Here is a 7,500-nt window from a genome sequence, read left to right on the forward strand (position 1 = left end):
TTAATATTCATATATTATGTAACCACAAAGCTGTGATGTGGTTGTCATGACGATGGCAGCTCGTTGTCTCACATGTTCACTTCTTATTAATAAAGTAAACGAGAGTAATCTAATGAATTACCACCCTGTAATTATGGTCTGTAATCCTCCACCCACTCCGCTCACCTCCACATTAATAATGTGTGTGCCCCCTGCACACACCCCCCACCCTGTTGAACATTTCTTCTTCTCAACCTTCTTCAGAGAAGAACTAATGTGAGTATTGTTTGGGTTCTGATGTTTGTTGTATTTTAAATAGTGTAGAAGCTGCTTATACAGAATCATTCCTGCACACATGTTTCAATAATTAGCTTATAGTAATCAAGTCTTCTTTTCATATGTTAAGCATCTATAGCCTACTGTTTATATTCAGGAGTGTGAAAATGTTTTAGGCTATAGCGTAATTATTATTTGATATCTTTTATTGTACAATACTTAACTATATTATAGCGTATTTGAATTAGTCATTTCATTTGTACAGTAATTGAAAAACGTTTGAAACAGTCAATAAAATTCAGTGAATATTGAAGAAGAAGCTGAATGTGGTTGTAATAATCAGTGATCACTGTAAAGAAGTCTGACTGTGGACGTTCAGATTAAACCAGTTCAATCTGAGTGTGTGAATAATGACGTTCAGATCTGCAGCTTTGTGTTTTGTTCCCAACACGTCCTGAGACTGAAACCACAGAATAAATTGTTTGTTGACGCCCAGAAGATTGATTGTTGTCCTCAGCGGGCGACATGACACCGAAGCTTTCATGTCACACAGCAGCAGTCCTGAAGTGAAGAGCACACCCTGGGCTTGTGATGTAACATGAGCACATCTTTAAATAACGGGAATAACACAAACACGTTATGCGTCCTTTGTACTCAGATTAACTTCTTTCATTTAAACCGTTTGTATTACTTCAAGGAAACACTGAGTGATGCAGAACACCTGTAGTAGAAATGAGATGGTTTTACAATTACTTTGATATATTCTTCCAATATTCATCTAATGAGAATTAAAAAGAGAATGTTTTATGTTTTGTGATGTACTTTCTGTGGAAAACATTGAGATAAACAACGTTATGGAGAAAATAATCTTCGTTACACTCCAATGATTTAAACGTTTCTGTGAGAGGAGGCTGAGATAATTGTCTGTTTCATGGTCATTCATATCGGGGACGTTTTGAGACACAACCAGGGGCCGCGGTGAACGACCACGTGTGTCCTGACACATGCTGTCAGCACACGTGTTACGGTCGGTACATGAATCTTATTAGTGCGTCTATAATTCAAGGAGCCTCTTGTCTGTACGTCAGTCCTTCCTTTCCTCTTGTTGTCCCGTCTACTTCACCCTTGGCAGGTGTATCGAGAGGACCGGAAGTGACGAGTGTCGGCTCCTGAGATCTACGTATGTATAAGTCGCACATCATTATTTCTCCGTCTATATTCATTTTGCAGAGAAGCTATTAACTGTAAGAAATACGTACTATCTCTCGTTTCACCGGCAACAAATTGAACCTGGTTTCATTGTTTCACTCTGTTGTATGTGACACACATGTTTCAGTGTGTGAGAGTTGGTTTAATTTAGACAAAAGAAGACATAACGCACACGTGGCTCACGTGTTGCATTGCATGAAATATATGTAGTAACGCTACGTGTCTTGTTTCCCTTTGGATGTGGCTGGTAGTTCAGGACCAAAGTGTTGGATTACAAACATTTACACATATTACATGAGACAACAGCTGCCGTGAGTTTTACAGTTTAGTAGCACAACTGTTTTTATTCAGATTATTCCGTCCGATGCACCAAGGCCACGGTTAATATCCGAGCGCTGACCTGGCAGCGACCTCCTGCCCAGCTCATCATTAGACGCTACGTGCAGCGAGGATATTCATTAAAACCGGCAGCTGTTTGGCAGCGCAGGCTCCATCCAGAAATACACCATCTGACTACATTTGCATGACATCCTTCTCCAAATGGTGCCAATTATCCTGTAACACAACCTGCTGTGGACATTCACTTCCATGTATTCTCTTCTTTATTCTTTACGTGTTGAAGGTACTGAGACACTTTTAACTTTGAGTTTAGTCTCAATCCTTTGAATAAACCCTAAAGATTTCACACTATGAAATGCAAATTACATGCAGGTGGAGTTTGTTGTGAATCCTGTGGACAGATCCTGTTTCAGCAGGTGTTTACAGTAATGTATGAAATATGGAAATGTGCCTTTACATTTGTAATTAACCAGACGCTTCTTCAAAAGCCTCCAAAGTCTTTTTTGTACAACGATGTATTAGGACCATCCATCCATCCATCCATCCATTCATCGTCTACCGCTTATCTGGGGTCGGGTCGCGGGGGCAGCAGCTCCAGTAAGGAACCCCAAACTTCTCTTCTCCGGGCCACATCTTCCTCCAGACGTCCTCCAGACGTTCCCAGTTCACCCGCACTACCCGTTTGGGCTTACCGGGTCTGTCCAGTGTCTACCCCCACCCCTTGATCCAACTCACCACCAGATGGTGATCAGTTGACAACTCCGCCCCTCTCTTCACCCGAGTGTCCAAAACAAGCGGCCTCAGATCAGATGATACGATCACAAAATCGATCATTGACCTTTGGCCTAGGGTGCTCTGGTACCACGTGCACTTATGAGCATCCTTACGTTCGAACATGGTGTTTGTTATGGCCATTCCATGGCTAGCACCGAAGTCCAACAACAAACGACCGTTCGGGTTTAGATCAGGGAGGCCCTTCCTCCCAATCACGCCTCTCCAGGTGTCTCCATTGTTTCCCACGTGCGCGTTAAAGTCTCCCAGCAAGACTACGGAGTCCCCTACTGGAGCCCCCTGCTGGGCTCCATTCAGGGTCTCCATGAAGGCCGAATACTCCAAACTGCGGTTTGGGGCATAGGCACAGACAACAGTCAGAGTTTTCCCCCCCATAACCCGAAGGCGTAGGGAGGTGACCTTCACCGGGGTGAACTCCAAGGTAGCGGCGCTCAGCCGGGGGCTAGTGAGTATCCCCACCCCGGCCCGATGCCTCACACCTTGGGCAACTCCGGAGAAGAATAGAGTCCAACCCCTATCCAGGAGTACGGTTCCAGAGCCAAGACTGTGCGTGGAGGTAAGCCCCACCAGATCCAACTGGTAGCGCTCCACCTCCCGCACTCGTTCCGGCTCCTTCCCCCACAGAGAGGTGACGTTCCACGTCCCCAGAGCCAGCCTCTGCTGCCTGGGTCTGGTCCGTCGAGGTCCCTGACCATCACTGCCACCCGTGTGACAGCGCACCTGACCCCAGCAGTTCTTCCTGTGAGTGGTGGGCCCACAGAATGGATGGATGGGAGGCACCACGTAACTTCTTCGGGCTGTGCCCGACTAGGCTCCGTGGCAAACCCGGCCACCAGGCGCCCTCCCTCTGGGCCTGGCTCCAGACGGGGGCCCCGGGCTTCCTCCGGGCAGGGTCTCTCCTTTCCTTTCCCTATTTTTCATGAGGTTTTGAACCATTCTTAGTCTGGCCCCTCGCCTGAGACCAATTTGCCTTGGGAGACCCTACCAGGAGCACTAGGCTCCAGACAACACAGCTCTCAGGTTCATAGGGACACACAAACCTCTCCACCACGATAAGGTGATGGTTCCTGGAAAGGTTATTAGGACCATGTTAGGTCAAATAAATAAATAGAAAAGGCATTCAAATTTACAGGAAAATAAAATTTTTTTTAGAAAAGGATCAAAACGCTTCGTTTTGCGAGGTTGGATCAAACTAATCTAGCAGGCGTCACCTGTGTGCTCTGCACCCACATACGTTACAGTAAAGACATTCAAACAGCCCAGAGCGAGCTGACGGGGAGCGAGGATGGAAGTCAGCTGAAGGATACATGTGTAACTACGTCCATCTTTTAGAATGAGGTGTCAACAAATAGAATATGCATAAAGGGAAATAAGATGAATTGGGTAATATGCACACATGTTTCAAACGTGGGTCTCCACATGAAGTGCTCCCTTTATTTTATAACAAGTAATGATTATGGAAAACGCTGCTGAAATCTCGTGTCATTGTAAGTGTTTCTTATTAACAAAGAAATGCAAAGGTCCCAGAAGACTTGAATCACAGCCATCTGTCCACATGTTGTTTTTCTTGCTGATTTTGATGCAGGTTGGCGAGCTGCTAACTGTCTAGAGAGGCACAAAAACCCACAAGGAGGTAAGGGATTATGGGATTAACACACAGCTGGTGTGTTGTGAAGAAGCAGAGCAAAATATCATGATTCTGTTACACATGGAAAAACCTCTTTCTTTACATTGAAATCAATATGTTTCAATAACTGAAGCTGCCATTGACCTTGTGCAATAAAATCACCCATTTATTAAACTCACATGTTATTATTTGGAGATTAGTGCCCTGTCACACATTTCCTGAACTTCCCCTGTGTGACACTGAGGACAGAGATTAGTACAGATTTATTCTCAGGATACTATAATGCATCAACAGCAACAAAGGTTGACATCATGTGTATATAAATAAAAACCTCCTCAGAGCATTCATCACAGGGACCGTTTCTCCTTCAATGGACAGACTTGTAATTTCAACCAAAAATGTTTTGTTGTTCCAGTTGATTAACATTGACATTAATATACATAATACATAAGTAGTTTTGTTTGAGTTTACAACGTTAAATACGTGTTTTAAACGGCAACCTTAGTAGAGCGTCATAGTTTGAAGGGCTACTCAGCGCATTATTACAAGATGCCAAGAGATCCTGACCAAGGCAACCAAGTCAGGAATGTGATAAATTGTGATTGAGAACATTTTGACCAACATGTCTCAATTCAAGAAAAAGTCCCAAGTGAAGTCCAACATTAATACGGCCAAGTTCCAAGTAAAGATCAACAAATCCCAAGTGAAGTTCCAAGTCAAGTCCTAAGTCATGAACAACATATTCTTAATCAAATAACAGAAGTCCTAAATCAAGCCCAACAAGTTCCAGATCAAGTCCAGCAATTCAAGCCAGCACGTACTAAGACAAGTCCCCTGTATATAACAAACACAATCCCAAATCCATCCAACAATGTTGAAGTCAAATCCAGTTCCAAGTTAATTGTAGTTCCAAGTCAAGACCAACAAGTCCAAACTAAAGTTCAACAATCCCAAATCAGAATAAGATGGACAAGTCTTTGGATTTACAGACAACACAAGTCAGTGGGATCAGTTCATTGATGGTTTGGCTCTGGTTTTGATGTCAAGAGGAAACAATATCACCAGACTTGCACCTGAACCACAGAGCGGTGCTCATACCGTCTGCTGTAAAAGCAGGTCAGCCTGTTCTTCCATCTCGGTGAACAGAGCCTGCTGCTGTCTCCTTGGTTACCATGCCAACGGCATTTCAAAAGATGCAGAGACATCTTCTAAAATAAGAGAGCAATTAGTCAGACAGATGCAGATACAGTCGATGTTTGTCATCCACTTCATGAAGAGTTCCATTGTGATGCTTCACCGAGTGTGACCTCAGACAGCTGAGGCAGCACCGAGCCTTTCCACCTCAACAACCAGCAAGTAGTGACGCCAATTCTGACACACACATCTAACACAACAACATAAGAATATAAATATGATGATTGTCTTTCTTCGGGTGCTTTTCATTCAGGTATTTCTGCTTCTTCGTCCTCGCTCCTCCGTCCTCCAGCCTGAAAATGTTTCCATTCCTTAAATGTCAAGTCCTAAATCAAGAGCAACCATTCTAAGGTAAAGACCAAGAAGTCTAGTCAAGTACCAAGAAAAGACAAAGAAGTTCCAAGACATGTCCTAAATCAAGACAAACCATTCACGAGTAAAGACCAACAAGTCCCAAATCAATTTCAAAGTCCTGAGTCCAGACCAACAAGTCCCAGATAAAGTCCCAAATCAACTTTAAAAACAAGTCCCAAGTCCAGACCAACAAGTCCCCAAAAAGAGTCCCTTAACAAGTCCAACAGTCCCAAGTCAATGAGTGTTGAGTTTCTTCAGTGACAAAGATGATGTGGTGAAATGCATCTTGTTTCTTGACTTTGCTGCCAGACACCTCCACACTCTCGCAGACACCAGCAGCTACATGCCCTCTGATACAAACAGGACGCTATCACCATTAAAGAGAATGTCATGGCTAATCAATGGCAGCCTCTGGTGTCCCGTGAAGAGCCCTCACACAGATCAGCGTACCGTGCTTCCACACTGACGAATGACTCAGTCTCTCTCACATCCCCTGCAGTCGCAATAACAAATATGTGCTCTTTACCAGAGCCTGACAGGTTTTCACTAAGTCCCACAGTCTGGCGGCAAATTGAAATTCTGACATCAAAAAGACAAAAAGGGCCACTTCTTGATAATGTCAAGACAGTTTGAAAAGGTCCATCTGTGATAATGTCAGAGCTGTTGACGGTGAAATTATCTTGAGAGAGAGCGATAATAATGAGGCTGAGAGTGGAGGATGATGGGAGTCTTTGAAGAATAATTGCAGTGGTTTTATGGTCTGTGGCCAGATAGTGTTGACCCCGACTGACAGCTCTGTACTGAGGCTGGTTTGAAGGATAACTCCAGTTTATTATGTGTTTACTGTATGCGTACTGTGTATTAAATTATGATCCGTACTGTTTACCAGACTCTGGCATGGTATATATTGTGTATATTTTGGATTTGCGCCTTATTGTTATCTTCGGCAAGTGTATCTGTGCTCAGAGACAGCTCAAGGTGCTTTACATAATGAAGTTTTGTTTTTAAAAAGACAAAAGAGAAATAAATATGTCTAAAACTTATTCTTAAATATATTTTTATATTTGCATTCTTTGCACCCTTTCCACTTTGTATAGCAACTGCTGTGTATAATTTAATAACATATAATATATTAAAAAAACGTTAAAAATGACGGTTATCCTTTTATTTTGTTATTGTTGTCTATAGTGGTTTTTGCATAAAACAATATTTAAATATTTACTTTGATTAAAAGCAAATTTTGGCATTAGACATTTTAACTATGTTTTATAAGCTGCTTAGAGCTATGCTATTATCTATTTTAATCAAACAACTGGATTTATTCAAGTTGCTCGCCAAATTTTACAAGATTACATTTGAACACATCATGATGACGTACTAATTTTTACTGAATAGGGCTTGAACGCATCATAATGTAACTCAATGCAACCTCCGTTAACGTTAGCGGTTTCAACCAAATTTGTTCTTCATTCCATGGCCTCCTTCCTGGGCCTTGGGCCGGGGTCATTTGTATCTTTGACCCCCCCGCCCTGACGGCATGCCTGCAGACTGATCACTATAAGCCATTTCAACTTAGTTGTAAATTAAACGACTTGTCTCAGCGCCCGTCAGAATCTGCTTTCCAGCACCTCTCAAGTTCACATTAATGCGAACGAGTGTTTTGAAGGCGAAGTTGCTGCTCGACGTATTCGCAGTCACATCTTGGAGAATCTGCACGTTGCCTGGCAGCC

The sequence above is a fragment of the Cottoperca gobio genome, chromosome 12, assembly GCF_900634415.1.
Source record: "Cottoperca gobio chromosome 12, fCotGob3.1, whole genome shotgun sequence".
Taxonomy (NCBI): domain Eukaryota; kingdom Metazoa; phylum Chordata; class Actinopteri; order Perciformes; family Bovichtidae; genus Cottoperca; species Cottoperca gobio.